The sequence below is a fragment of the Amia ocellicauda genome, unplaced genomic scaffold (genome assembly GCF_036373705.1).
Source record: "Amia ocellicauda isolate fAmiCal2 unplaced genomic scaffold, fAmiCal2.hap1 HAP1_SCAFFOLD_103, whole genome shotgun sequence".
Taxonomy (NCBI): Eukaryota; Metazoa; Chordata; class Actinopteri; order Amiiformes; family Amiidae; genus Amia; species Amia ocellicauda.
In genome coordinates, this window is record NW_027102668.1 from 194,007 (window position 1) to 218,290 (window position 24,284).

At 45.8% G+C, this 24,284-nt stretch overlaps 17 non-coding genes and 45 pseudogenes across 17 annotated transcripts; all 62 read left to right on the top strand.

The window, feature by feature from the left end:
* Positions 1 to 1,285: 1,285 nt before the first annotated feature.
* On the top strand, positions 1,286 to 1,404 carry LOC136720381 (uncharacterized; annotated as a pseudogene).
* Positions 1,405 to 1,619: 215 nt separating this feature from the next.
* On the top strand, positions 1,620 to 1,738 carry LOC136720305 (uncharacterized; annotated as a pseudogene).
* Positions 1,739 to 1,949: 211 nt separating this feature from the next.
* On the top strand, positions 1,950 to 2,068 carry LOC136720383 (uncharacterized; annotated as a pseudogene).
* A 219-nt stretch (positions 2,069 to 2,287) lies between these two features.
* Positions 2,288 to 2,406, top strand: LOC136720413 (5S ribosomal RNA). The gene has a single exon (XR_010805466.1). It is a non-coding gene; the product is annotated as a 5S ribosomal RNA (ribosomal RNA).
* A 209-nt stretch (positions 2,407 to 2,615) lies between these two features.
* LOC136720334 (uncharacterized) lies at positions 2,616 to 2,734 on the top strand (annotated as a pseudogene).
* A 225-nt stretch (positions 2,735 to 2,959) lies between these two features.
* Positions 2,960 to 3,078, top strand: LOC136720442 (uncharacterized; annotated as a pseudogene).
* A 223-nt stretch (positions 3,079 to 3,301) lies between these two features.
* On the top strand, positions 3,302 to 3,420 carry LOC136720432 (5S ribosomal RNA). Its single transcript, XR_010805484.1, has one exon. It is a non-coding gene; the product is annotated as a 5S ribosomal RNA (ribosomal RNA).
* Positions 3,421 to 3,628: 208 nt separating this feature from the next.
* Positions 3,629 to 3,747, top strand: LOC136720358 (uncharacterized; annotated as a pseudogene).
* A 224-nt stretch (positions 3,748 to 3,971) lies between these two features.
* LOC136720304 (uncharacterized) lies at positions 3,972 to 4,090 on the top strand (annotated as a pseudogene).
* A 216-nt stretch (positions 4,091 to 4,306) lies between these two features.
* Positions 4,307 to 4,425, top strand: LOC136720312 (uncharacterized; annotated as a pseudogene).
* A 219-nt stretch (positions 4,426 to 4,644) lies between these two features.
* Positions 4,645 to 4,763, top strand: LOC136720356 (uncharacterized; annotated as a pseudogene).
* Positions 4,764 to 4,978: 215 nt separating this feature from the next.
* Positions 4,979 to 5,097, top strand: LOC136720306 (uncharacterized; annotated as a pseudogene).
* Positions 5,098 to 5,312: 215 nt separating this feature from the next.
* Positions 5,313 to 5,431, top strand: LOC136720399 (uncharacterized; annotated as a pseudogene).
* Positions 5,432 to 5,652: 221 nt separating this feature from the next.
* LOC136720302 (5S ribosomal RNA) lies at positions 5,653 to 5,771 on the top strand. Its single transcript, XR_010805447.1, has one exon. It is a non-coding gene; the product is annotated as a 5S ribosomal RNA (ribosomal RNA).
* A 216-nt stretch (positions 5,772 to 5,987) lies between these two features.
* LOC136720375 (uncharacterized) lies at positions 5,988 to 6,106 on the top strand (annotated as a pseudogene).
* Positions 6,107 to 6,331: 225 nt separating this feature from the next.
* LOC136720403 (5S ribosomal RNA) lies at positions 6,332 to 6,450 on the top strand. Its single transcript, XR_010805457.1, has one exon. It is a non-coding gene; the product is annotated as a 5S ribosomal RNA (ribosomal RNA).
* A 220-nt stretch (positions 6,451 to 6,670) lies between these two features.
* Positions 6,671 to 6,788, top strand: LOC136720365 (uncharacterized; annotated as a pseudogene).
* A 209-nt stretch (positions 6,789 to 6,997) lies between these two features.
* On the top strand, positions 6,998 to 7,116 carry LOC136720335 (uncharacterized; annotated as a pseudogene).
* A 224-nt stretch (positions 7,117 to 7,340) lies between these two features.
* LOC136720447 (uncharacterized) lies at positions 7,341 to 7,459 on the top strand (annotated as a pseudogene).
* Positions 7,460 to 7,679: 220 nt separating this feature from the next.
* On the top strand, positions 7,680 to 7,798 carry LOC136720327 (uncharacterized; annotated as a pseudogene).
* A 555-nt stretch (positions 7,799 to 8,353) lies between these two features.
* LOC136720351 (uncharacterized) lies at positions 8,354 to 8,471 on the top strand (annotated as a pseudogene).
* Positions 8,472 to 8,680: 209 nt separating this feature from the next.
* LOC136720336 (uncharacterized) lies at positions 8,681 to 8,799 on the top strand (annotated as a pseudogene).
* Positions 8,800 to 9,023: 224 nt separating this feature from the next.
* Positions 9,024 to 9,142, top strand: LOC136720328 (uncharacterized; annotated as a pseudogene).
* A 210-nt stretch (positions 9,143 to 9,352) lies between these two features.
* Positions 9,353 to 9,471, top strand: LOC136720342 (uncharacterized; annotated as a pseudogene).
* Positions 9,472 to 9,695: 224 nt separating this feature from the next.
* Positions 9,696 to 9,814, top strand: LOC136720345 (5S ribosomal RNA). Its single transcript, XR_010805451.1, has one exon. It is a non-coding gene; the product is annotated as a 5S ribosomal RNA (ribosomal RNA).
* Positions 9,815 to 10,024: 210 nt separating this feature from the next.
* Positions 10,025 to 10,143, top strand: LOC136720337 (uncharacterized; annotated as a pseudogene).
* Positions 10,144 to 10,367: 224 nt separating this feature from the next.
* LOC136720310 (uncharacterized) lies at positions 10,368 to 10,486 on the top strand (annotated as a pseudogene).
* Positions 10,487 to 10,706: 220 nt separating this feature from the next.
* On the top strand, positions 10,707 to 10,825 carry LOC136720357 (5S ribosomal RNA). The gene has a single exon (XR_010805452.1). It is a non-coding gene; the product is annotated as a 5S ribosomal RNA (ribosomal RNA).
* Positions 10,826 to 11,035: 210 nt separating this feature from the next.
* Positions 11,036 to 11,154, top strand: LOC136720362 (uncharacterized; annotated as a pseudogene).
* A 229-nt stretch (positions 11,155 to 11,383) lies between these two features.
* On the top strand, positions 11,384 to 11,502 carry LOC136720423 (5S ribosomal RNA). Its single transcript, XR_010805475.1, has one exon. It is a non-coding gene; the product is annotated as a 5S ribosomal RNA (ribosomal RNA).
* A 221-nt stretch (positions 11,503 to 11,723) lies between these two features.
* Positions 11,724 to 11,842, top strand: LOC136720426 (5S ribosomal RNA). Its single transcript, XR_010805478.1, has one exon. It is a non-coding gene; the product is annotated as a 5S ribosomal RNA (ribosomal RNA).
* Positions 11,843 to 12,058: 216 nt separating this feature from the next.
* On the top strand, positions 12,059 to 12,177 carry LOC136720348 (uncharacterized; annotated as a pseudogene).
* A 221-nt stretch (positions 12,178 to 12,398) lies between these two features.
* On the top strand, positions 12,399 to 12,517 carry LOC136720338 (uncharacterized; annotated as a pseudogene).
* A 224-nt stretch (positions 12,518 to 12,741) lies between these two features.
* LOC136720369 (5S ribosomal RNA) lies at positions 12,742 to 12,860 on the top strand. The gene has a single exon (XR_010805453.1). It is a non-coding gene; the product is annotated as a 5S ribosomal RNA (ribosomal RNA).
* A 216-nt stretch (positions 12,861 to 13,076) lies between these two features.
* LOC136720349 (uncharacterized) lies at positions 13,077 to 13,195 on the top strand (annotated as a pseudogene).
* A 221-nt stretch (positions 13,196 to 13,416) lies between these two features.
* LOC136720339 (uncharacterized) lies at positions 13,417 to 13,535 on the top strand (annotated as a pseudogene).
* Positions 13,536 to 13,759: 224 nt separating this feature from the next.
* Positions 13,760 to 13,878, top strand: LOC136720332 (5S ribosomal RNA). The gene has a single exon (XR_010805450.1). It is a non-coding gene; the product is annotated as a 5S ribosomal RNA (ribosomal RNA).
* A 219-nt stretch (positions 13,879 to 14,097) lies between these two features.
* LOC136720340 (uncharacterized) lies at positions 14,098 to 14,216 on the top strand (annotated as a pseudogene).
* A 224-nt stretch (positions 14,217 to 14,440) lies between these two features.
* LOC136720434 (5S ribosomal RNA) lies at positions 14,441 to 14,559 on the top strand. Its single transcript, XR_010805485.1, has one exon. It is a non-coding gene; the product is annotated as a 5S ribosomal RNA (ribosomal RNA).
* A 220-nt stretch (positions 14,560 to 14,779) lies between these two features.
* On the top strand, positions 14,780 to 14,898 carry LOC136720382 (5S ribosomal RNA). The gene has a single exon (XR_010805454.1). It is a non-coding gene; the product is annotated as a 5S ribosomal RNA (ribosomal RNA).
* Positions 14,899 to 15,108: 210 nt separating this feature from the next.
* Positions 15,109 to 15,227, top strand: LOC136720363 (uncharacterized; annotated as a pseudogene).
* A 211-nt stretch (positions 15,228 to 15,438) lies between these two features.
* LOC136720424 (5S ribosomal RNA) lies at positions 15,439 to 15,557 on the top strand. The gene has a single exon (XR_010805476.1). It is a non-coding gene; the product is annotated as a 5S ribosomal RNA (ribosomal RNA).
* Positions 15,558 to 15,777: 220 nt separating this feature from the next.
* Positions 15,778 to 15,896, top strand: LOC136720448 (uncharacterized; annotated as a pseudogene).
* A 220-nt stretch (positions 15,897 to 16,116) lies between these two features.
* On the top strand, positions 16,117 to 16,235 carry LOC136720394 (5S ribosomal RNA). The gene has a single exon (XR_010805455.1). It is a non-coding gene; the product is annotated as a 5S ribosomal RNA (ribosomal RNA).
* A 210-nt stretch (positions 16,236 to 16,445) lies between these two features.
* On the top strand, positions 16,446 to 16,564 carry LOC136720331 (uncharacterized; annotated as a pseudogene).
* A 226-nt stretch (positions 16,565 to 16,790) lies between these two features.
* LOC136720425 (5S ribosomal RNA) lies at positions 16,791 to 16,909 on the top strand. The gene has a single exon (XR_010805477.1). It is a non-coding gene; the product is annotated as a 5S ribosomal RNA (ribosomal RNA).
* A 221-nt stretch (positions 16,910 to 17,130) lies between these two features.
* Positions 17,131 to 17,249, top strand: LOC136720449 (uncharacterized; annotated as a pseudogene).
* A 216-nt stretch (positions 17,250 to 17,465) lies between these two features.
* LOC136720350 (uncharacterized) lies at positions 17,466 to 17,584 on the top strand (annotated as a pseudogene).
* Positions 17,585 to 17,794: 210 nt separating this feature from the next.
* On the top strand, positions 17,795 to 17,913 carry LOC136720392 (uncharacterized; annotated as a pseudogene).
* Positions 17,914 to 18,130: 217 nt separating this feature from the next.
* LOC136720430 (5S ribosomal RNA) lies at positions 18,131 to 18,249 on the top strand. Its single transcript, XR_010805482.1, has one exon. It is a non-coding gene; the product is annotated as a 5S ribosomal RNA (ribosomal RNA).
* A 217-nt stretch (positions 18,250 to 18,466) lies between these two features.
* LOC136720407 (5S ribosomal RNA) lies at positions 18,467 to 18,585 on the top strand. The gene has a single exon (XR_010805461.1). It is a non-coding gene; the product is annotated as a 5S ribosomal RNA (ribosomal RNA).
* Positions 18,586 to 18,804: 219 nt separating this feature from the next.
* Positions 18,805 to 18,923, top strand: LOC136720314 (uncharacterized; annotated as a pseudogene).
* Positions 18,924 to 19,140: 217 nt separating this feature from the next.
* Positions 19,141 to 19,259, top strand: LOC136720324 (uncharacterized; annotated as a pseudogene).
* Positions 19,260 to 19,807: 548 nt separating this feature from the next.
* LOC136720307 (uncharacterized) lies at positions 19,808 to 19,926 on the top strand (annotated as a pseudogene).
* Positions 19,927 to 20,140: 214 nt separating this feature from the next.
* LOC136720397 (uncharacterized) lies at positions 20,141 to 20,259 on the top strand (annotated as a pseudogene).
* Positions 20,260 to 20,472: 213 nt separating this feature from the next.
* LOC136720364 (uncharacterized) lies at positions 20,473 to 20,591 on the top strand (annotated as a pseudogene).
* A 215-nt stretch (positions 20,592 to 20,806) lies between these two features.
* LOC136720309 (uncharacterized) lies at positions 20,807 to 20,925 on the top strand (annotated as a pseudogene).
* Positions 20,926 to 21,140: 215 nt separating this feature from the next.
* LOC136720387 (uncharacterized) lies at positions 21,141 to 21,259 on the top strand (annotated as a pseudogene).
* A 212-nt stretch (positions 21,260 to 21,471) lies between these two features.
* LOC136720374 (uncharacterized) lies at positions 21,472 to 21,590 on the top strand (annotated as a pseudogene).
* Positions 21,591 to 21,806: 216 nt separating this feature from the next.
* LOC136720368 (uncharacterized) lies at positions 21,807 to 21,925 on the top strand (annotated as a pseudogene).
* Positions 21,926 to 22,140: 215 nt separating this feature from the next.
* LOC136720379 (uncharacterized) lies at positions 22,141 to 22,259 on the top strand (annotated as a pseudogene).
* A 212-nt stretch (positions 22,260 to 22,471) lies between these two features.
* On the top strand, positions 22,472 to 22,590 carry LOC136720367 (uncharacterized; annotated as a pseudogene).
* The last annotated feature ends 1,694 nt before the right edge of the window (positions 22,591 to 24,284 follow it).

Genomic DNA, 24,284 nt, shown 5'->3' on the forward strand with positions numbered 1-24,284 from the left:
GCAATTATCTAATCAACCAATCACATGGCAGTTGCTTCAATGCATTTAGGGGTGTGGTCCTGGTCAAGACAATCTCCTGAACTCCAAACTGAATGTCTGAATGGGAATGAAAGGTGATTTAAGCAATTTTGAGCGTGGCATGGTTGTTGGTGCCAGACGGGCCGGTCTGAGTATTTCACAATCTGCTCAGTTACTGGGATTTTCACGCACAACCATTTCTAGGGTTTACAAAGAATGGTGTGAAAAGGGAAAAACATCCAGTATGCGGCAGTCCTGTGGGCGAAAATGCCTTGTTGATGCTAGAGGTCAGAGGAGAATGGGCCGACTGATTCAAGCTGATAGAAGAGCAACTTTGACTGAAATAACCACTCGCTACAACCGAGGTATGCAGCAAAGCATTTGTGAAGCCACAACACGTACAACCTTGAGGCGGATGGGCTACAACAGCAGAAGACCCCACCGGGTACCACTCATCTCCACTACAAATAGGAAAAAGAGGTGAGACATTCAGATGGTAGAGTCAGAATTTGGCGTAAACAGAATGAGAACATGGATCCATCATGTCTTGTTACCACTGTGCAGGCTGGTGGTGGTGGTGTAATGGTGTGGGGGATGTCTTCTTGGCACACTTTAGGCCCCTTAGTGCCAATTGGGCATCGTTTAAATGCTACGGCCTACCTGAGCATTGTTTCTGACCATGTCCATCCCTTTTTGACCACCATGTACCCATCCTCTGATGGCTACTTCCAGCAGGATAATGCACCATGTCACAAAGGTCGAATCATTTCAAATTGGTTTCTTGAACATGACAATGAGTTCACTGTACTAAACTGGCCCCCACAGTCACCAGATCTCAACCCAATAGAGCATCTTTGGGATGTGGTGGAACGGGAGCTTCGTGCCCTGGATGTGCATCCCACAAATCTCCATCAACTGCAAGATGCTATCCTATCAATATGGGCCAACATTTCTAAAGAATGCTTTCAGCACCTTGTTGAATCAATGCCATGTAGAATTAAAGCAGTTCTGAAGGCGAAAGAGGGTCAAACACAGTATTAGTATGGTGTTCCTAATAATCCTTTAGGTGAGTTCATCGTAGCTCTTAATACTCTCTTTCTGTCTGGAGGAGATATAATTGAAGTATTGTACACGTACCCGGCTACTTTCAACACCCATTGCTGCACTGATATTTTTCCCTCCATTTTTCTTTATCCATTTTTTTTTTGCTGGAAGTTCCGTCAATAGCCGTCAGCCTTTAAGAGACATCATGCAGCCAGGCCTCTTGGCTTGCGGCCACACCGTCCTGAACGCGCCCAATCTCATCAGATCTCGGAAGCTAAACGGGGCAAGGGTTCGTCAGTACTTGGATGGGTGACCTCCTGGAGATATCAGGTGCTGCAAGTTATTTCGTCTCCTGGGTAACTTTATCGTAGCTCTAAATACTCTCTTTCTGTCTGGAGGAGATATAATTGAAGAATTGTACACATACCCGGCTACTTTCAACACCCTTTGCTGCACTGATATTTTTCCCTCCATTTTTCTTTTTTCTTTTTTATTTTGCTGGAAGTTCCGTCAATAACCTCCAGCCTTTAAGAGACATCATGCAGCCAGGCCTCTTGGCTTGAGGCCACACCGGCCTGAACGCGCCCGATCTCGTCAGATCTCGGAAGCTAAACGGGGCAGGGCCTGGTCAGTACTTTGATGGGAGACCTCCTGGAAATACCAGGTGCTGCTAGCTTTTTCGTCTCCTGGGTAACTTCATCGTAGCTCTTAATACTCTCTTTCAGTCTGCAGGAGATATAATTGAAGAATTGTACATGTACCCGGCTACTTTCAACACCCTTTGCTGCACTGATATTTTTCCATCCATTTTTCTTTTTTTTTTTTTTGCTGGAAGTTCCGTCAATACCCGCCAACCTTTAAGAGACATCATGCAGCCAGGCCTCTCGGCTTGCGGACACAAAGTCCTGAACACGCCCGATCTCGTCAGATCTCGGAAACTAAACGGGGCAGGGCCTGGTCAGTACTTCGATGGGAGATCTCCTGGAAATACCAGGTGCTGCCAGCTTTTTACGTCTCCTGGGGAACTTCATCGTAGCTCTTAATACTCTCTTTCTGTCTGGAGAAGACATAATTGAAGAATTGTACACGTACCCGGCTACTTTCAACACCCTTTCCTGCACTGATATTTTTCCCTCCATTTTTCTATTTTTTTTTTTTTTTTTTTGCTGGAAATTCCGTCAATACCCGCCAGCCTTTAAGAGACATCATGCAGCCAGGCATCTCGGCTTGCGGCCACACCATCCTGAACGCGCCCGATCTCGTCAGATCTCGGAAGCTAAACGGGGCAGGACCTGGTCAGTACTTGGATGGGAGACCTCCTAGAAATACCAGGTGCTGCAAGCTTTTTACGTCTCCTGGGTAACTTCATCGTAGCTCTTAATACTCTCTTTCTGTCTCCAGGAGATATAATTGAAGAATTGTACACGTACCCGGCTACTTTCAACACCCTTTGCTGCACTGGTATATTTCCCTCTATTGTTCCTTTTTTTTTTGGTGGCAGTTCCGTCAATACCCGCCAGCCTTTAAGAGACATCATGCAGCCAGGCATCTCGGCTTGCGGCCACACCATCCTGAACGCGCCCGATCTCGTCAGATCTCGGAAGCTAAACGGGGCAGGACCTGGTCAGTACATGAATGTGAGACCTCCTGGAAATACCTAGTGCTGCAAGCTTTTACATCTCCTGGGTAACTTTATCGTAGCTCTCAATACTCTCTCTCTGTCTGGAGGAGATATAATTGAAGTATTGTACACGTATCCAGCTACTGTCAACACCCTTTGCTGCACTGATATTTTTCCATCCATTTTTCTTTTTTTTTTTTTTTTTTTTTTTTTTTTGCTGGAAGTTCTGTCAATACCCGCCAACCTTTAAGAGACATCATGCAGCCAGGCCTTTCGGCTTGTGGCCACACCGTCCTGAATGTGCCCGATCTCGTCAGATCTTGGAAGCTAAACGGGGCAGGGCCTGGTCAGTACTTGGATGGGAGACCTCCTAGAAATACCAGGTGCTGCAAGCTTTTACGTCTCCTGGGTAACTTTATCGTAGCTCTCAATACTCTCTCTCTGTCTGGAGGAGATATAATTGAAGTATTGTACACGTACCCAGCTACTGTCAACACCCTTTGCTGCACTGATATTTTTCCATCCATTTTTCTTTTTTTTTTTTTTTTTTTTTTTTTTGCTGGAAGTTCCGTCAATACCCGCCAACCTTTAAGAGACATCATGCAGCCAGGCCTCTTGGCTTGCGGCCACACCGTCCTGAATGCGTCCGATCTCGTCAGATCTCGGAAGCTAAATGGGGCAGGGCCTGGTCAGTACTTGGATGGGAGACCTCCTAGAAATACCAGGTGCTGCAAGCTTTTTACGTCTCCTGGGTAACTTCATCGTAGCTCTTAATACTCTCTTTCTGTCTCCAGGAGATATAATTGAAGAATTGTACACGTACCCGGCTACTTTCAACACCCTTTGCTGCACTGGTATATTTCCCTCTATTGTTCCTTTTTTTTTTGGTGGCAGTTCCGTCAATACCCCCAGCCTTTAAGAGACATCATGCAGCCAGGCATCTCGGCTTGCGGCCACACCATCCTGAACGCGCCCGATCTCGTCAGATCTCGGAAGCTAAACAGGGCAGGACCTGGTCAGTACATGAAAGTGAGACCTCCTGGAAATACCTAGTGCTGCAAGCTTTTACGTCTCCTGGGTAACTTTATCGTAGCTCTCAATACTCTCTCTCTGTCTGGAGGAGATATAATTGAAGTATTGTACACGTATCCAGCTACTGTCAACACCCTTTGCTGCACTGATATTTTTCCATCCATTTTTCTTTTTTCTTTTTTTCTTTTTTTTTTTTGCTGGAAGTTCCGTCAATACCCGCCAACCTTTAAGAGACATCATGCAGCCAGGCCTTTCGGCTTGTGGCCACACCGTCCTGAATTCGCCCGATCTCGTAAGATCTCGGAAGCTAAACGGGGCAGGACCTGGTCAGTACTTGGATGGGAGACCTCCTGGAAATACCTGGTGCTGCAAGATTTTACGTCTCCTGGGTAACTTTATCGTAGCTCTTAGTTCTTTCTTTCTGTCTGGAGGAGATATAATTGAAGAATTGTACACGTACCCAGCTACTGTCAACACCCTTTGCTGCACTGATATTTTTCCATCCATTTTTCTTTTTTTTTTTTTTTTTTTGCTGGAAGTTCTGTCAATACCCGCCAACCTTTAAGAGACATCATGCAGCCAGGCCTTTCGGCTTGTGGCCACACCGTCCTGAATGCGCCCGATCTCGTCAGATCTCGGAAGCTAAACGGGGCAGGGCCTGGTCAGTACTTGGATGGGAGACCTCCTAGAAATACCAGGTGCTTAAAGCTTTTTACGTCTCCTGGGTAACTTCATCGTAGCTCTTAATACTCTCTTTCTGTCTCCAGGAGATATAATTGAAGAATTGTACACGTACCCGGCTACTTTCAACACCCTTTCCTGCACTGATATTTTTCCCTCCAGTTTTCTATTTTTTTTTTTTTTTTTTTGCTGGAAGTTCCGTCAATACCCGCCAGCCTTTAAGAGACATCATGCAGCCAGGCATCTCGGCTTGCGGCCACACCATCCTGAACTCGCCCGATCTCGTCAGATCTTGGAAGCTAAACGGGGCAGGACCTGGTCAGTACATGAATGTGAGACCTCCTGGAAATACCTGGTGCTGCAAGCTTTTACGTCTCCTGGGTAACTTTATCGTAGCTCTTAATACTCTCTATCTGTCTGGAGGAGATATATTTGAAGAATTGTACACGTACCCGGATACTTTCAACACCCTTTCCTGCACTGATATTTTTCCATCCATTTTTCTTTTTTTTTTTTTTTTTTGCTGGAAATTCCGTCTATACACGCCAGCCTTTAAGAGACATCATGCAGCCAGACATCTCGGCTTGCGGCCACACCGTCCTGAACTCGCCCGATCTCGTCAGATCTCGGAAGCTAAACGGGGCAGGACCTGGTCAGTACTTGAATGTGAGACCTCCTGGAAATACCTGGTGCTGCAAGCTTTTACGTCTCCTGGGTAACTTTATCGTAGCTCTTAATACTCTCTATCTGTCTGGAGGAGATATAATTGAAGAATTGTACACGTACCCGGCTACCTTCAACACGCTTTGCTGCACTGATATTTTTCCCTCCATTTTTCTTTTTTCTTTTGTTTCTTGCTGGAAGTTCCATCAATACCCTCCAGCCTTTAAGAGACATCATGCAGCCAGGCCTCTTGGCTTGAGGCCACACCGTCCTGAAGACGCAAGATCTCGTCAGATCTCGGAAGAAAAACTGGGCAGGGCCTGGTCAGTAATTGGATGGTTGACCTCCTGGAAATACCAGGTGCTGAAAGCTTTTTACATCTCCTGGGTAACTTCAGCGTAGCTCTTAATACTCTCATTCAGTCTGGAGGAGATATAATTGAAGAATTGTACATGTACCCGGCTACTTTCAACACCCTGTCCTGCACTAATATTTTTCCCTCCATTTTTCTATTTATTTATTTTTTATTTTTTGCTGGAAGTTCCGTCAATACCCGCCAGCCTTTAAGAGACATCATGCAGACAGGCCTCTTGGCTTGCGGCCACACCGTCCTGAACACGCCCGATCTCATCAGATCTCGGAAGCTAAGCGGGGCAGGGCCTGGTCAGTACTTGGATGGGTGACCTCCTGGAAATACCAGGTGCTGCAAGCTTTTTACGTCTCCTGGGTAACTTCATCATAGCTCTTAATACTCTCTTTCAGTCTGTAGGAGATATTATTGAAGAATTGTACACGTACCCGGCTACTTTCAAAACCCTTTGCTGCACTGATATTTTTCCCTCCATTTTTCTTTTTTCTTTTTTTTTTTGCTGGAAGTTCCGTCAATACCCGCCAGCCTTAAAGAGACATCATGCAGCCGGGCCTCTCGGCTTGTGGCCACACCGTCCTGAATGCGCATGATATCGTCAGATCTCGGAAGCTAAACGGGGCAGGACCTGGTCAGTACTTGAATGTGAGACCTCCTAGAAATACCAGGTGCTGCAAGCTTTTTACGTCTCCTGGGTAACTTTATCGTAGCTCTTAATACTCTCTCTCTGTCTGGTGGAGATATAATTGAAGTATTGTACACGTATCCAGCTACTGTCAACACCCTTTGCTGCACTGATATTTTTCCATCCATTTTTATTTTTTATTTTTTTATTTTTATTTTTTGCTGGAAGTTCCGTCAATACCCGCCAACCTTTAAGAGACATCATGCAGCCAGGCCTTTCGGCTTGTGGCCACACCGTCCTGAACGCGCCCGATCTCGTCAGATCTCGGAAGCTAAACGGGGCAGGGCCTGGTCAGTACTTGGATGGGAGACCTCCTAGAAATACCAGGTGCTGCAAGCTTTTTACGTCTCCTGGGTAACTTCATCGTAGCTCTTAATACTCTCTTTCTGTCTCCAGGAGATATAATTGAAGAATTGTACACGTACCCGGCTACTTTCAACACCCTTTCCTGCACTGATATTTTTCCCTCCATTTTTCTATTTTTTTTTTTTTTTTTTTTGCTGGAAGTTCCGTCAATACCCGCCAACCTTTAAGAGACATCATGCAGCCAGGCCTTTCGGCTTGTGGCCACACCGTCCTGAATGCGCCCGATCGCGTAAGATCTCGGAAGCTGAACGGGGCAGGGTCTGGTCAGTACTTGGATGGGAGACCTCCTAGAAATACCAGTGCTGCAAGCTTTTTACGTCTCCTGGGTAACTTCATCGTAGCTCTTAATACTCTCTTTCTGTCTCCAGGAGATATAATTGAAGAATTGTACACGTACCCGGCTACTTTCAACACCCTTTGCTGCACTGGTATATTTCCCTGTATTTTTCTTTTTTTTTTTGCTGGCAGTTCCGTCAATACCCGCCAGCCTTTAAGAGACATCATGTAGCCAGGCATCTCGGCTTGCGGCCACACCATCCTGAACGCGCCCGATCTCGTCAGATCTCGGAAGCTAAACGGGGCAGGACCTGGTCAGTACATGAATGTGAGACCTCCTGGAAATACCTAGTGCTGCAAGCTTTTACGTCTCCTGGGTAACTTTATCGTAGCTCTTAATACTCTCTCTCTGTCTGGTGGAGATATAATTGAAGTATTGTACACGTATCCAGCTACTGTCAACACCCTTTGCTGCACTGATATTTTTCCATCCATTTTTCTTTTTTCTTTTTTTATTTTTATTTTTTGCTGGAAGTTCCGTCAATACCCGCCAACCTTTAAGAGACATCATGCAGCCAGGCCTTTCGGCTTTTGGCCACACCGTCCTGAACGCGCCCGATCTCGTCAGATCTCGGAAGCTAAACGGGGCAGGGCCTGGTCAGTACTTGGATGGGAGACCTCCTAGAAATACCAGGTGCTGCAAGCTTTTTACGTCTCCTGGGTAACTTCATCGTAGCTCTTAATACTCTCTTTCTGTCTCCAGGAGATATAATTGAAGAATTGTACACGTACCCGGCTACTTTCAACACCCTTTCCTGCACTGATATTTTTCCCTCCATTTTTCTATTTTTTTTTTTTTTTTTTTTGCTGGAAGTTCCGTCAATACCCGCCAACCTTTAAGAGACATCATGCAGCCAGGCCTTTCGGCTTGTGGCCACACCGTCCTGAATGCGCCCGATCGCGTAAGATCTCGGAAGCTGAACGGGGCAGGGTCTGGTCAGTACTTGGATGGGAGACCTCCTAGAAATACCAGGTGCTGCAAGCTTTTTACGTCTCCTGGGTAACTTCATCATAGCTCTTAATACTCTCTTTCAGTCTGTAGGAGATATTATTGAAGAATTGTACACGTACCCGGCTACTTTCAAAACCCTTTGCTGCACTGATATTTTTCCCTCCATTTTTCTTTTTTCTTTTTTTTTTTGCTGGAAGTTCCGTCAATACCCGCCAGCCTTAAAGAGACATCATGCAGCCGGGCCTCTCGGCTTTCGGCCACACCGTCCTGAATGCGCATGATATCGTCAGATCTCGGAAGCTAAACGGGGCAGGACCTGGTCAGTCCTTGAATGTGAGACCTCCTGGAAATACCAGGTGCTGCAAGCTTTTACGTCTCCTGGGTAACTTTATCGTAGCTCTTAATACTCTCTCTCAGTCTGCAGGAGATATAATTGAAGAATTGTACACGTACCCGGCTACTTTCAACCCCCTTTCCTGCACTGATATTTTTCCCTCCAATTTTCTATTTTTTTTTTTTTTTTCTTTTGCTGGAAGTTCCGTCAATACCCGCCAACCTTTAAGAGACATCATGCAGCCAGGCCTTTCGGCTTGTGGCCACACCGTCCTGAATGCGCCCGATCTCGTCAGATCTCGGAAGCTGAACGGGGCAGGGTCTGGTCAGTACTTGGATGGGAGACCTCCTAGAAATACCAGTGCTGCAAGCTTTTTACGTCTCCTGGGTAACTTCTTCGTAGCTCTTAATACTCTCTTTCTGTCTCCAGGAGATATAATTGAAGAATTGTACACGTACCCGGCTACTTTCAACACCCTTTGCTGCACTGGTATATTTCCCTGTATTTTTCTTTTTTTTTTTGCTGGCAGTTCCGTCAATACCCGCCAGCCTTTAAGAGACATCATGTAGCCAGGCATCTCGGCTTGCGGCCACACCATCCTGAACGCGCCCGATCTCGTCAGATCTCGGAAGCTAAACGGGGCAGGACCTGGTCAGTACATGAATGTGAGACCTCCTGGAAATACCTAGTGCTGCAAGCTTTTACGTCTCCTGGGTAACTTTATCGTAGCTCTTAATACTCTCTCTCTGTCTGGTGGAGATATAATTGAAGTATTGTACACGTATCCAGCTACTGTCAACACCCTTTGCTGCACTGATATTTTTCCATCCATTATTCTTTTTTATTTTATTTTTTATTTTTTTTGCTGGAAGTTCCGTCAATACCCGCCAACCTTTAAGAGACATCATGCAGCCAGGCCTTTCGGCTTGTGGCCACACCGTCCTGAATGCGCCCGATCGCGTAAGATCTCGGAAGCTGAACGGGGCAGGGTCTGGTCAGTACTTGGATGGGAGACCTCCTAGAAATACCAGGTGCTGCAAGCTTTTTACGTCTCCTGGGTAACTTCATCGTAGCTCTTAATACTCTCTTTCTGTCTCCAGGAGATATAATTGAAGAATTGTACACGTACCCGGCTACTTTCAACACCCTTTGCTGCACTGGTATATTTCCCTCTATTTTTCTTTTTTTTTTTTGCTGGAAGTTCCGTCAATACCCGCCAGCCTTTAAGAGACATCATGCAGCCAGGCATCTCGGCTTGCGGCCACACCATCCTGAACGCTCCCGATCTCGTCAGATCTCGGAAGCTAAACGGGGCAGGACCTGGTCAGTACATGAATGTGAGACCTCCTGGAAATACCTAGTGCTGCAAGCTTTTACGTGTCCTGGGTAACTTTATCGTAGCTCTTAATACTCTCTCTCTGTCTGGAGGAGATATAATTGAAGTATTGTACACGTATCCAGCTACTGTCAACACCCTTTGCTGCACTGATATTTTTCCATCCATTTTTCTTTTTTCTTTTTTTCTTTTTCTTTTTTGCTGGAAGTTCCGTCAATACCCGCCAACCTTTAAGAGACATCATGCAGCCAGGCCTTTCGGCTTGTGGCCACACCGTCCTGAATGCGCCCGATCTCGTCAGATCTCGGAAGCTAAACGGGGCAGGGCCTGGTCAGTACTTGGATGGGAGACCTCCTAGAAATACCAGGTGCTGCAAGCTTTTTACGTCTCCTGGGTGACTTCATCGTAGCTCTTAATACTCTCTTTCTGTCTCCAGGAGATATAATTGAAGAATTGTACACGTACCCGGCTACTTTCAACACCCTTTGCTGCACTGGTATATTTCCCTCTATTTTTCTTTTTTTTTTTTCCTGGAAGTTCCGTCAATACCCGCCAGCCTTTAAGAGACATCATGCAGCCAGGCATCTCGGCTTGCGGCCACACCATCCTGAACGCGCCCGATCTCGTCAGATCTCGGAAGCTAAACGGGGCAGGACCTGGTCAGTACATGAATGTGAGACCTCCTGGAAATACCTAGTGCTGCAAGCTTTTACGTCTCCTGGGTAACTTTATCGTAGCTCTTAATACTCTCTCTCTGTCTGGAGGAGATATAATTGAAGTATTGTACACGTATCCAGCTACTGTCAACACCCTTTGCTGCACTGATATTTTTCCATCCATTTTTCTTTTTTCTTTTTTTATTTTTATTTTTTGCTGGAAGTTCCGTCAATACCCGCCAACCTTTAAGAGACATCATGCAGCCAGGCCTTTCGGCTTGTGGCCACACCGTCTTGAATGCGCCCGATCTCGTCAGATCTCGGAAACTAAACGGGGCAGGGCCTGGTCAGTACTTGGATGGTAGACCTCCTAGAAATACCAGGTGCTGCAAGCTTTTTACGTCTCCTGGGTAACTTCATCGTAGCTCTTAATACTCTCTTTCTGTCTCCAGGAGATATAATTGAAGAATTGTACACGTACCCGGCTACTTTCAACACCCTTTCCTGCACTGATATTTTTCCCTCCATTTTTCTATTTTTTTTTTTTTTTTTTTTGCTGGAAGTTCCGTCAATACCCGCCAACCTTTAAGAGACATCATGCAGCCAGGCCTTTCGGCTTGTGGCCACACCGTCCTGAATGCGCCCGATCTCGTCAGATCTCGGAAGCTAAACGGGGCAGGGCCTGGTCAGTACTTGGATGGGAGACCTCCTAGAAATACCAGGTGCTGCAAGCTTTTTACGTCTCCTGGGTAACTTCATTGTAGCTCTTAATACTCTCTTTCTGTCTCCAGGAGATATAATTGAAGAATTGTACACGTACCCGGCTACTTTCAACACCCTTTGCTGCACTGGTATATTTCCCTCTATTTTTCTTTTTTTTTTTTGCTGGCAGTTCCGTCAATACCCGCCAGCCTTTAAGAGACATCATGCAGCCAGGCATCTCGGCTTGCGGCCACACCATCCTGAACGCGCCCGATCTCGTCAGATCTCGGAAGCTATACGGGGCAGGACCTGGTCAGTACATGAATGTGAGACCTCCTGGAAGTACCTGGTGCTGCTAGCTTTTACGTCTCCTGGGTAACTTTATCGTAGCTCTTAATACTCTCTATCTGTCTGGAGGAGATATAATTGAAGTATTGTACACGTACCCAGCTACTGTCAACACCCTTTGCTGCACTGATATTTTTCCATCCATTTTTCTTTTTTCTTTTTTTTTTTTTTTTTTTTTTTTTGCTGGAAGTTCCGTCAATACCCGCCAACCTTTAAGAGACATCATGCAGCCAGGCCTCTCGGCTTGCGGCCACACCGTCCTGAACGCGCCCGATCGCGTAAGATCTCGGAAGCTAAACGGGGCAGGACCTGGTCAGTACTTGGATGGGAGACCTCCTGGAAATACCTGGTGCTGCAAGCTTTTACGTGTCCTGGGTAACTTTATCGTAGCTCTTAATTCTCTCTTTCTGTCTGCAGGAGATTTAATTGAAGAATTGTACACGTATCCAGCTACTGTCAACACCCTTTGCTGCACTGATATTTTTCCATCCATTTTTCTTTTTTTTTTTTTTTTTTTTTTTTGCTGGAAGTTCCGTCAATACCCGCCAACCTTTAAGAGACATCATTCAGCCAGGCCTCTCGGCTTGCGGCCACACCGTCCTGAATGCGCCCAATCTCGTCAGATCTCGGAAGCTAAACGGGGCAGGGCCTGGTCAGTACTTGGATGGGAGACCTCCTAGAAATACCAGGTGCTGCAAGCCTTTTACGTCTCCTGGGTAACTTCATCGTAGCTCTTAATACTCTCTTTCTGTCTCCAGGAGATATAATTGAAGAATTGTACACGTACTAGGCTACTTTCAACACCCTTTGCTGCACTGATATTTTTCCCTCCATTTTTCTTTTTATTTTATTTTTTTGCTGGAAGTTCCGTCAATATCCGCCAGCCTTTAAGAGACATCATGCAGCCAGGCCTCTTGGCTTGTAGTCACACCGTCCTGAATGCGCCCGATCATATCAGATTTCGGAAGCTAAACGGGGCAGGGCCTGGTCAGTACATGGATGTGTGACCTCCTGGAAATACCAGGTGCTGCAAGCTTTTTACGTCTCCTGGGTAACTTCATCGTAGCTCTTAATACTCTCTTTCTGTCTCCAGGAGATATAATTGAAGAATTGTACACGTACACGGCTACTTTCAACACCCTTTGCTGCACTGATATTTTTCCCTCCATTTTTCTATTTTTTTTTTTTTTTTTTTTTGCTGGACGTTCCGTCAATACCCGCCAGCCTTTAAGAGACATCATGCAGCCAGGCATCTCGGCTTGCGGCCACACCATCCTGAACGCGCCCGATCTCGTCAGATCTCGGAAGCTAAACGGGGCAGGACCTGGTCAGTACATGAATGTGAGACCTCCTGGAAATACCTAGTGCTGCAAGCTTTTACGTCTCCTGGGTAACTTTATTGTAGCTCTTAATACTCTCTCTCTGTCTGGAGGAGATATAATTGAAGTATTGTACACGTATCCAGCTACTGTCAACACCCTTTGCTGCACTGATATTTTTCCATCCATTTTTCTTTTTTATTTTTTTATTTTTATTTTTTGCTGGAAGTTCCGTCAATACCCGCCATCCTTTAAGAGACATCATGCAGCCAGGCCTTTCGGCTTGTGGCCACACCGTCCTGAATGCGCCCGATCTCGTCAGATCTCGGAAGCTAAACGGGGCAGGGCCTGGTCAGTACTTGGATGGGAGACCTCCTAGAAATACCAGGTGCTGCAAGCTTTTTACGTCTCCTGGGTAACTTCATCGTAGCTCTTAATACTCTCTTTCTGTCTCCAGGAGATATAATTGAAGAATTGTACACGTACTACGCTACTTTCAACACCCTTTGCTGCACTGATATTTTTCCCTCCATTTTTCTTTTTATTTTATTTTTTTGCTGGAAGTTCCGTCAATATCCGCCAGCCTTTAAGAGACATCATGCAGCCAGGCCTCTTGGCTTGTAGTCACACCGTCCTGAATGCGCCCGATCATATCAGATTTCGGAAGCTAAACGGGGCAGGGCCTGGTCAGTACATGGATGTGTGACCTCCTGGAAATACCAGGTGCTGCAAGCTTTTTACGTCTCCTGGGTAACTTCATCGTAGCTCTTAATACTCTCTTTCTGTCTCCAGGAGATATAATTGAAGAATTGTACACGTACCCGGCTACTTTCAACACCCTTTGCTGCACTGATATTTTTCCCTCCATTTTTCTATTTTTTTTTTTTTTTTTTTTTGCTGGAAGTTCCGTCAATACCCGCCAGCCTTTAAGAGACATCATGCAGCCAGGCATCTCGGCTTGCGGCCACACCATCCTGAACGCGCCCGATCTCGTCAGATCTCGGAAGCTAAACGGGGCAGGACCTGGTCAGTACATGAATGTGAGACCTCCTGGAAATACCTAGTGCTGCAAGCTTTTACGTCTCCTGGGTAACTTTATCGTAGCTCTTAATACTCTCTCTCTGTCTGGAGGAGATATAATTGAAGTATTGTACACGTATCCAGCTACTGTCAACACCCTTTGCTGCACTGATATTTTTCCATCCATTTTTCTTTTTTATTTTTTTATTTTTATTTTTTGCTGGAAGTTCCGTCAATACCCGCCAACCTTTAAGAGACATCATGCAGCCAGGCCTTTCGGCTTGTGGCCACACCGTCCTGAATGCGCCCGATCTCGTCAGATCTCGGAAGCTAAACGGGGCAGGACCTGGTCAGTACTTGGATGGGAGACCTCCTGGAAATACCTGGTGCTGCAAGCTTTTACGTCTCCTGGGTAACTTTATCGTAGCTCTTAATTCTCTCTTTCTGTCTGGAGGAGATATAATTGAAGAATTGTACACGTACCCGGCTACTTTCAACACCCTTTGCTGCACTGATATTTTTCCCTCCATTTTTCTATTTTTTTTTTTTTTTTTTTTGCTGGAAGTTCCGTCAATACCCGCCAGCCTTTAAGAGACATCATGCAGCCAGGCATCTCGGCTTGCGGCCACACCATCCTGAACGCGCCCGATCTCGTCAGATCTCGGAAGCTAAACGGGGCAGGACCTGGTCAGTACATGAATGTGAGACCTCCTGGAAATACCTAGTGCTGCAAGCTTTTACGTCTCCTGGGTAACTTTATCGTAGCTCTTAATACTCTCTCTCTGTCTGGAGGAGATATAATTGAAGTATTGTACACGTATCCAGCTACTGTCAACACCCTTTGCTGCACTGATATTTTTCCATCCATTTTTCTTTTTTCTTTTTTTATTTTTATTTTTTGCTGGAAGTTCCGTCAATACCCGCCAACCTTTAAGAGACATCATGCAGCCAGGCCTTTCGGCTTGTGGCCACACCGTCTTGAATGCGCCCGATCTCGTCAGATCTCGGAAGCTAAACGGGGCAGGGCCTGGTCAGTACTTGGATGGTAGACCTCCTAGAAATACCAGGTGCTGCAAGCTTTTTACGTCTCCTGGGTAACTTCATCGTAGCTCTTAATACTCTCTTTCTGTCTCCAGGAGATATAATTGAAGAATTGTACACGTACCCGGCTACTTTCAACACCCTTTCCTGCACTGATATTTTTCCCTCCATTTTTCTATTTTTTTTTTTTTTTTTTTTGCTGGAAGTTCCGTCAATACCCGCCAACCTTTAAGAGACATCATGCAGCCAGGCCTTTCGGCTTGTGGCCACACCGTCCTGAATGCGCCCGATCTCGTCAGATCTCGGAAGCTAAACGGGGCAGGGCCTGGTCAGTACTTGGATGGGAGACCTCCTAGAAATACCAGGTGCTGCAAGCTTTTTACGTCTCCTGGGTAACTTCATTGTAGCTCTTAATACTCTCTTTCTGTCTCCAGGAGATATAATTGAAGAATTGTACACGTACCCGGCTACTTTCAACACCCTTTGCTGCACTGGTATATTTCCCTCTATTTTTCTTTTTTTTTTTTGCTGGCAGTTCCGTCAATACCCGCCAGCCTTTAAGAGACATCATGCAGCCAGGCATCTCGGCTTGCGGCCACACCATCCTGAACGCGCCCGATCTCGTCAGATCTCGGAAGCTATACGGGGCAGGACCTGGTCAGTACATGAATGTGAGACCTCCTGGAAGTACCTGGTGCTGCTAGCTTTTACGTCTCCTGGGTAACTTTATCGTAGCTCTTAATACTCTCTATCTGTCTGGAGGAGATATAATTGAAGTATTGTACACGTACCCAGCTACTGTCAACAACCTTTGCTGCACTGATATTTTTCCATCCATTTTTCTTTTTTTTTTTTTTGCTGGAAGTTCCGTCAATACCCGCCAACCTTTAAGAGACATCATGCAGCCAGGCCTTTCGGATTGTGGCCACACCGTCCTGAATGCGCCCGATCTCGTCAGATCTCGGAAGCTAAACGGGGCAGGGCCTGGTCAGTACTTGGATGGGAGACCTCCTAGAAATACCAGGTGCTGCAAGCTGTTTACGTCTCCTGGGTAACTTCATCGTAGCTCTTAATACTCTCTTTCTGTCTGCAGGAGATATAATTGAAGAATTGTACACGTACCCAGCTACTTTCAACACCCTTTCCTGCACAGATATTTTTCCCTCCATTTTTCTATTTTTTTTTTTTTTTTTTTTGCTGGAAATTCCGTCAATACCCGCCAACCTTTAAGAGTCATCATTCAGCCAGGTCTCTCGGCTTGCGGCCACACCGTCCTGAATGCGCCCAATCTCGTCAGATTTCGGAAGCTAAACGGGGCAGGGCCTGGTCAGTACTTGGATGGGAGACCTCCTAGAAATACCAGGTGCTGCAAGCCTTTTACGTCTCCTGGGTAACTTCATCGTAGCTCTTAATACTCTCTTTCTGTCTCCAGGAGATATAATTGAAGAATTGTACAAGTACCCGGCTACTTTCAACACCCTTTCCTGCACTGATATTTTTCCCTCCATTTTTCTATTTTTTTTTTTTTTTTTTTTGCTGGAAGTTCCGTCAATACCCGCCAACCTTTAAGAGACATCATGCAGCCAGGCCTTTCGGCTTGTGGCCACACCGTCCTGAATGCGCCCGATCTCGTCAGATCTCGGAAGCTAAACGGGGCAGGGCCTGGTCAGTACTTGGATGGGAGACCTCCTAGAAATACCAGGTGCTGCAAGCTTTTTACGTCTCCTGGGTAACTTCATCGTAGCTCTTAATACTCTCTTTCTGTCTCCAGGAGATATAATTGAAGAATTGTACACGTACCCGGCTACTTTCAACACCCTTTGCTGCACTGGTATATTTCCCTCTATTTTTCTTTTTTTTTTTTGCTGGCAGTTCCGTCAATACCCGCCAGCCTTTAAGAGACATCATGCAGCCAGGCATCTCGGCTTGCGGCCACACCATCCTGAACGCGCCCGATCTCGTCAGATCTCGGAAGCTAAACGGGGCAGGACCTGGTCAGTACATGAATGTGAGACCTCCTGGAAGTACCTGGTGCTGCTAGCTTTTACGTCTCCTGGGTAACTTTATCGTAGCTCTTAATACTCTCTATCTGTCTGGAGGAGATATAATTGAAGTATTGTACACGTACCCAGCTACTGTCAACACCCTTTGCTGCACTGATATTTTTCCATCCATTTTTCTTTTTTTTTTTTTTTTTTTTTTTTTTTTTGCTGGAAGTTCCGTCAATACCCGTCAACCTTTAAGAGACATCATGCAGCCAGGCCTTTCGGATTGTGGCCACACCGTCCTGAATGCGCCCGATCTCGTCAGATCTCGGAAGCTAAACGGGGCAGGGCCTGGTCAGTACTTGGATGGGAGACCTCCTAGAAATACCAGGTGCTGCAAGCTGTTTACGTCTCCTGGGTAACTTCATCGTAGCTCTTAATACTCTCTTTCCGTCTGCAGGAGATATAATTGAAGAATTGTACACGTACCCAGCTACTTTCAACACCCTTTCCTGCACAGATATTTTTCCCTCCATTTTTCTATTTTTTTTTTTTTTTTTTTTTGCTGGAAATTCCGTCAATACCCGCCAGCCTTTAAGAGACATCATTCAGCCAGGTCTCTCGGCTTGCGGCCACACCGTCCTGAATGCGCCCAATCTCGTCAGATTTCGGAAGCTAAACGGGGCAGGGCCTGGTCAGTACTTGGATGGGAGACCTCCTAGAAATACCAGGTGCTGCAAGCCTTTTACGTCTCCTGGGTAACTTCATCGTAGCTCTTAATACTCTCTTTCTGTCTCCAGGAGATATAATTGAAGAATTGTACACGTACTAGGCTACTTTCAACACCCTTTGCTGCACTGATATTTTTCCCTCCATTTTTCTTTTTATTTTATTTTTTTGCTGGAAGTTCCGTCAATATCCGCCAGCCTTTAAGAGACATCATGCAGCCAGGCCTCTTGGCTTGTAGTCACACCGTCCTGAATGCGCCCGATCATATCAGATTTCGGAAGCTAAACGGGGCAGGGCCTGGTCAGTACATGGATGTGTGACCTCCTGGAAATACCAGGTGCTGCAAGCTTTTTACGTCTCCTGGGTAACTGCATCGTAGCTCTTAATTCTCTCTTTCTGTCTGGAGGAGATATAATTGAAGAATTGTACACGTACCCGGCTACTTTCAACACCCTTTGCTGCACTGATATTTTTCCCTCTATTTTTCTTTTTTTTTTTTGCTGGAAATTCCGTCAATACCCGCCATCCTTTAAGAGACATCATGCAGCCAGGCATCTCGGCTTGCGGCCACACCATACTGAACGCGCCCGATCTCGTCAGATCTCGGAAGCTAAACGGGGCAGGACATGGTTAGTACATGAATGTGAGACCGACTGGAAATACCTAGTGCTGAAAGCTTTTACGTCTCCTGGGTAACTTTATCGTAGCTCTTAATACTCTCTATCTGTCTGGAGGAGATATAATTGAAGAATTGTACATGTACCCGGCTACTTTCAACACCCTTTGCTGCACTGATATTTTTCCCTCCCTTTTTCTATTTTTTTTTTTTTTTTTTGCTGGAAGTTCCGTCAATACCCGCCAGCCTTTAAGAGACATCATGCAGCCAGGCCTCTTGGCTTGCGGCCACACCGTCCTGAACGCGCCTGATCTCATCAGATCTCGGAAGCTAAATGGGGCAGGGCCTAGACAGTACTTGGATGGGTGACCTCCTGGAAATACCAGGTGCTGCAAGCTTTTTACGTCCCCTGGGTAACTTCATCGTAGCTCTTAATACTCTCTTTCAGTCTGGAGGAGATATAATTAAAGAATTGTACACGTACCCGGCTACTTTCAACACACTTTGCTGCACTGATATGTTTCCCACCATTTTTCTTTTTTCTTTTTTTTTTTTGCTGGAAGTTCCGTCAATACCCGCCAACCTTTAAGAGACATCATGCAGCCAGGCGTCTCGGCTTGTGGCCACACCGTCCTGAATGCGCCCGATCTCGTCAGATCTCGGAAGCTAAACGGGGCAGGGCCTGGTCAGTACTTGGATGGGTGACCTCCTGGAAATACCAGGTGCTGCAAGCTTTTTACTTCTCCTGGGTAACTTTATCGTAGCTCTTAATACTCTCTTTCTGTCTGGAGGAGATATAATTGAAGAATTGTACACGTACCCGGCTACTTTCAACACCCTTTCCTGCACTGATATTTTTCCCTCCATTTTTCTATTTTTTTTTTTTTTTTTATGCTGGAAATTCCGTCAATACCCGCCAGCCTTTAAGAGACATCATGCAGCCAGGCGTCTCGGCTTGTGGCCACACCGTCCTGAACGCGCCCGATCTCGTCAGATCTCAGAAACTAAACGGGGCAGGACCTGGTCAGTACTTGGATGGGAGACCTCCTGGAAGTACCAGGTGCTGCAAGCTTTTTACGTCACCTGGGGAACTTCGTCGTAGCTTTTAATACTCTCTTTCTGTCTGGAGGAGATTTAATTGAAGAATTGTACACGTACCCGGCTACTTTCAACACCCTTTACTGCACAGATATTTTTCCCTCCATTTTTTTTTTTTCTTTTTTTTTTTTGCTGGAAGTTCCGTCAATACCCTCCAGCCTTTAAGAGACATCATGCAGCCAGGCTGCTTGGCTTGCGGCCACACCGTCCTGAACGCGGTCGATCTCATCAGATCTCGGAAGCTAAACGGTGCAGGGCCTCGTCAGTACTTGGATGGGTGACCTCCTGGAAATACCAGGTGCTGCAAGCTTTTTCGTCTCCTGGGTAACTTCATCGTAGCTTTTAATACTCTATTTCTGTCTGGAGGAGATATAATTAAAGAATTGTACACGTACCCGGCTACTTTTAACACCCTTTGCTGCACTGATATTTTTCCCGCCATTTTTCTTTTTCTTTTTTATTTTTTCTGGAAGTTCCATCAATATCCGCCAGCCTTTAAGAGACATCATGCAACCAGGCATCTCGGCTTGCGGACACACAGACCTGAACGCGCCCGATCTCATCAGATCTCGGAAACGAAACGGGGCAGGACCTGGTCAGTACTTGAATGTGAGACCTCCTAGAAAAACCTGGTGCTACAAGCTTTTACGTCTCCTGGGTAACTTCATCGTAGCTCTTTATACTCTTTTTCTGTCTGGAGGAGATATAATTGAAGTATTGTACACGTACCCGGCTACTTTTAACACCCTTTGCTGCACTGATATTTTTCCCTCCATTTTTCTTTTTTCATTTTTTTTTGCTGGAAGTTCTGTCAATATCCTCCAGCCATTTAGAGACATCATGCAGCCAGGCCTCTTGGCTTGCGGCCACACCGTCCTGAACGCGCCCGATCTCGTCAGACCTTGGAAACTAAACGGGCCAGGGCCTGGTTAGTACTTGGATGGGTGACCTCCTGGAAATACCAGGTGATGCAAGCTTTTTACGTATCCTGTGTAACTTCATCGTAGCTCTTAATACTCTCTTTCAGTCTGGAGGAGATATAATTGAAGAATTGTACACGTACCCAGCTACTTTCAACACCCTTTGCTGCACTGATATTTTTCCCTCCGTTTTTCTTTTTTTTTTTTTTTTGCTGGAAGTTCCATCAATACCCTCCAGCCTTTAAGAGACATCATACAGCCAGGCCTCTTGGCTTGCAACCACACCGTCCTGAACGTGCCCCATCTCGTCAGATCTCGGAAGCTAAACGGGGCAGGGCCTGGTCATTACTTGAATGTGGGACCTCCTGGAAATACCTGGTTCTGCAAGCTTTTTACGTCTCCTGGGTAACTATATCGTAGCTCTTAATACTCTCTTTCTGTCTGGAGGAGATATAATTGAAGTATTGTACACGTACCTGGCTACTTTCAACATCCTTTGCTGCACTGATATTTTTCCCTCCGTTTTTCTTTTTTTTTTTTTTTGCTGGAAGTTCCGTCAATACCCGCCAACCATTAAGAGACATCATGCAACCAGGCCTCTCGGCTTGTGTCCACACCGTCCTGAACGCGCTCGATCTCGTCAGATCGCGTAAGCTGAACGGGGCAGGTCCTGGTCAGTACTTGGATGGGTGACCTCCTGGAAATACCAGGTGCTGCAAGCTTTATACGTCTCTTGGGTAACTTCATCGTAGCTCGTAATACTCTCTTTCTGTCTGGAGGAGATATAATTGAAGTATTGTACACGTACCCGGCTACTTTTAACACCCTTTGCTGCACTGATATTTTTCCCTCCATTTTTCTTTTTTCATTTTTTTTTGCTGGAAGTTCTGTCAATATCCTCCAGCCATTTAGAGACATCATGCATCCAGGCCTCTTGGCTTGCGGCCACACCGTCCTGAACGCGCCCGATCTCGTCAGACCTTGGAAACTAAACGGGCCAGGGCCTGGTTAGTACTTGGATGGGTGACCTCCTGGAAATACCAGGTGATGCAAGCTTTTTACGTATCCTGTGTAACTTCATCGTAGCTCTTAATACTCTCTTTCAGTCTGGAGGAGATATAATTGAAGAATTGTACACGTACCCGGCTACTTTCAACACCCTTTGCTGCACTGATATTTTTCCCTCCGTTTTTCTTTTTTTTTTTTTTTTTGCTGGAAGTTCCATCAATACCCTCCAGCCTTTAAGAGACATCATACAGCCAGGCCTCTTGGCTTGCAACCACACCGTCCTGAACGCGCCCCATCTCGTCAGATCTCGGAAGCTAAACGGGGCAGGGCCTGGTCATTACTTGAATGTGGGACCTCCTGGAAATACCTGGTTCTGCAAGCTTTTTACGTCTCCTGGGTAACTATATCGTAGCTCTTAATACTCTCTTTCTGTCTGGAGGAGATATAATTGAAGTATTGTACACGTACCTGGCTACTTTCAACATCCTTTGCTGCACTGATATTTTTCCCTCCGTTTTTCTTTTTTTTTTTTTTGCTGGAAGTTCCGTCAATACCCGCCAACCATTAAGAGACATCATGCAACCAGGCCTCTCGGCTTGTGTCCGCACCGTCCTGAACGCGCTCGATCTCGTCAGATCGCGTAAGCTGAACGGGGCAGGTCCTGGTCAGTACTTGGATGGGTGACCTCCTGGAAATACCAGGTGCTGCAAGCTTTATACGTCTCTTGGGTAACTTCATCGTAGCTCGTAATACTCTCTTTCAGTCTGGAGGAGATATAATTGAAGAATTGTACACATACCCGGCTACTTTCAACACCCTTTGCTGCACTGATATTTTTTCCTCCATTTTTCTTTTTTCTTTTTTTTTTTGCCGGAAGTTCCGTCAATACCCTCCAGCCTTTAAGAGACATCATGCAGCCAGGCTGCTTGGCTTGCGGCCACACCGTCCTGAACGCGGTCGATCTCATCACATCTCGGAAGCTAAACGGTGCAGGGCCTCGTCAGTACTTGGATGGGTGACCTCCTGGAAATACCAGGTGCTGCAAGCTTTTTCGTCTCCTGGGTAACTTCATCGTTGCTTTTAATACTCTATTTCTGTCTGGAGGAGATATAATTGAAGAATTGTACACGTACCCGGCTACTTTCAACACCCTTTGCTGCACTGATATTTTTCCCGCCATTTTTCTTTTTATTTTTTCTTTTTTCTGGAAGTTCCATCAATATCCGCCAGCCTTTAAGAGACATCATGCAACCAGGCATCTCGGCTTGCGGACACACAGACCTGAACGCGCCCGATCTCGTCAGATCTCGGAAACGAAACGGGGCAGGACCTGGTCAGTACTTGGATGGGAGATCTCCTGGAAATACCAGGTGCTGCCAGCTTTTTACGTCTGCTGGGTAACTTTATCGTAGCTCTTAATACTCTCTTTCTGTCTGGAGGAGATATAATTGAAGTATTGTACACGTACCTGGCTACTTTCAACATCCTTTGCTGCACTGATATTTTTCCCTCCGTTTTTCTTTTTTTTTTTTTTGCTGGAAGTTCCGTCAATACCCGCCAACCATTAAGAGACATCATGCAGCCAGGCCTCTCGGCTTGTGTCCACACCGTCCTGAACGCGCTCGATCTCGTCAGATCGCGTAAGCTGAACGGGGCAGGTCCTGGACAGTACTTGGATGGGTGACCTCCTGGAAATACCAGGTGCTGCAAGCTTTATACGTCTCTTGGGTAACTTCATCGTAGCTCGTAATACTCTGTTTCAGTCTGGAGGAGATATAATTGAAGTATTGTACACTTTGTCTTAGGGACAGTCTGGCTAGCAGTGACTGAGTGGTTGACAGACGACAAGCATCGGAATGTACGTGCTCTGTGATGTCATAGCAGTCAGCTGAGAGAGGCTCGTGATGTCATCGCTGAGCTGTCTGTCTGTCTGTCTGTCTGTCTCTCTCTCTCTCTTTCTCTCTCTCTCTCTCTCTCTCTCTTCCTCTCAATTCAATTCATTTGTATTGTCAAAGCAATTGGACATACATACATACATATATATATATATATATATATATATATATACATACATATATACATCTATACATGCTAGAAAGTCATTACAATGTTATCTTAAAGGCTAACTAAGCAGAACATATATCATTATAGAACAGAGTTCATAGGTCAACACATGGTTTTAGGGAACAGGCACGTAGGTCATACCGTTTGACAATGTCTCCAAGGTTCTCATCGTAAATAACAAACAGAAATCAAACTATCTTCTGGGCTGACCTTCTAGCTTGACCGTATCTTTCTTAAGTATACAAGAGAGAAAAACAGGTGTAAGAAAATAATTTCTAATTTTCCTTCTACACATATATACATACATACATACATATGTAGCGTTATGTTGGGTGTATTTTGATAAGAGCATTTGGGCTCTGAGCTGAAGCACTGATCTAAAGAAGACCTCTCCCCCCCCAAAGTTATCAGATTTCCTTAGCTCATCAGCTTGGAACTGGTTTGCATCAAAGTGACAGTTTTGGGGAGGATGGCACCGAGAAGAGGCCAAATAGTTTGGAATTCTGCTATGAGATGTCTGGAGAAAGGGGCCTGTAGGTGATAAAAACTCTTTGAAGTGGATGAGAGCCGAAATCCCGACATAGAGCTACGAACCCAGGCCAACCGGCATTTCCAAAAGATGGCATGGATTGACATCAGTCATAAATAAAGCCTCCCTCCAATAGGACACTTGGGGCTGAAACCGAAATCCAATCTCAAGAACTCAGGGACCAATCACCTACTGATCTGACAGACTATAAGGAACAGCGGACAGTCTTTCTCTCTCTCTCTCTCTCACCTGAACCAGAATCTCGCTGCCACAGCTCAACCTGTAGCTCTGTTGCCAGAACCGGAATCAGAAACCAACCAAGTCTTTGCCGGCAACAGAAGAGTTAAACTGGGAGAAGGAGATTGAGCGAAGAATTATTTTAAAGGACTTTATTAAATAAATAACTTCACAGACCCACCTGATCAGTGGAGTTTTACAGCTGGACAATTGACTAAGTCGACTGAATACGAAAGTGTCAGTCACTTAAATAGCTATTTGAGTCTTAAGAAACTTGACCCTTGGAATAAACAGGGCCCTGCTTTCCTCAAAGACTTTGTCTTCAAGTAACTACGGTGGAACCCTGCTTACAAAGAAGATTTTGTGCACTACCTTGGAGCCTTCAAACCAGTGGAAAATCTGTTTGGAAAAGACTCTACATTCGCGAAACCCCAACTTCCAGGTGCATCGACTGAGTGGAAGTTCTTGGACAAAGCCGAACCGGACTGCCTTTGTTCCAAACCACACGGACCTCGTGCCGTGTGCTGTTATCTGAGCCCGAAGCCAGAGAGGCCTCTCTGCGACGAAGTTCACATAA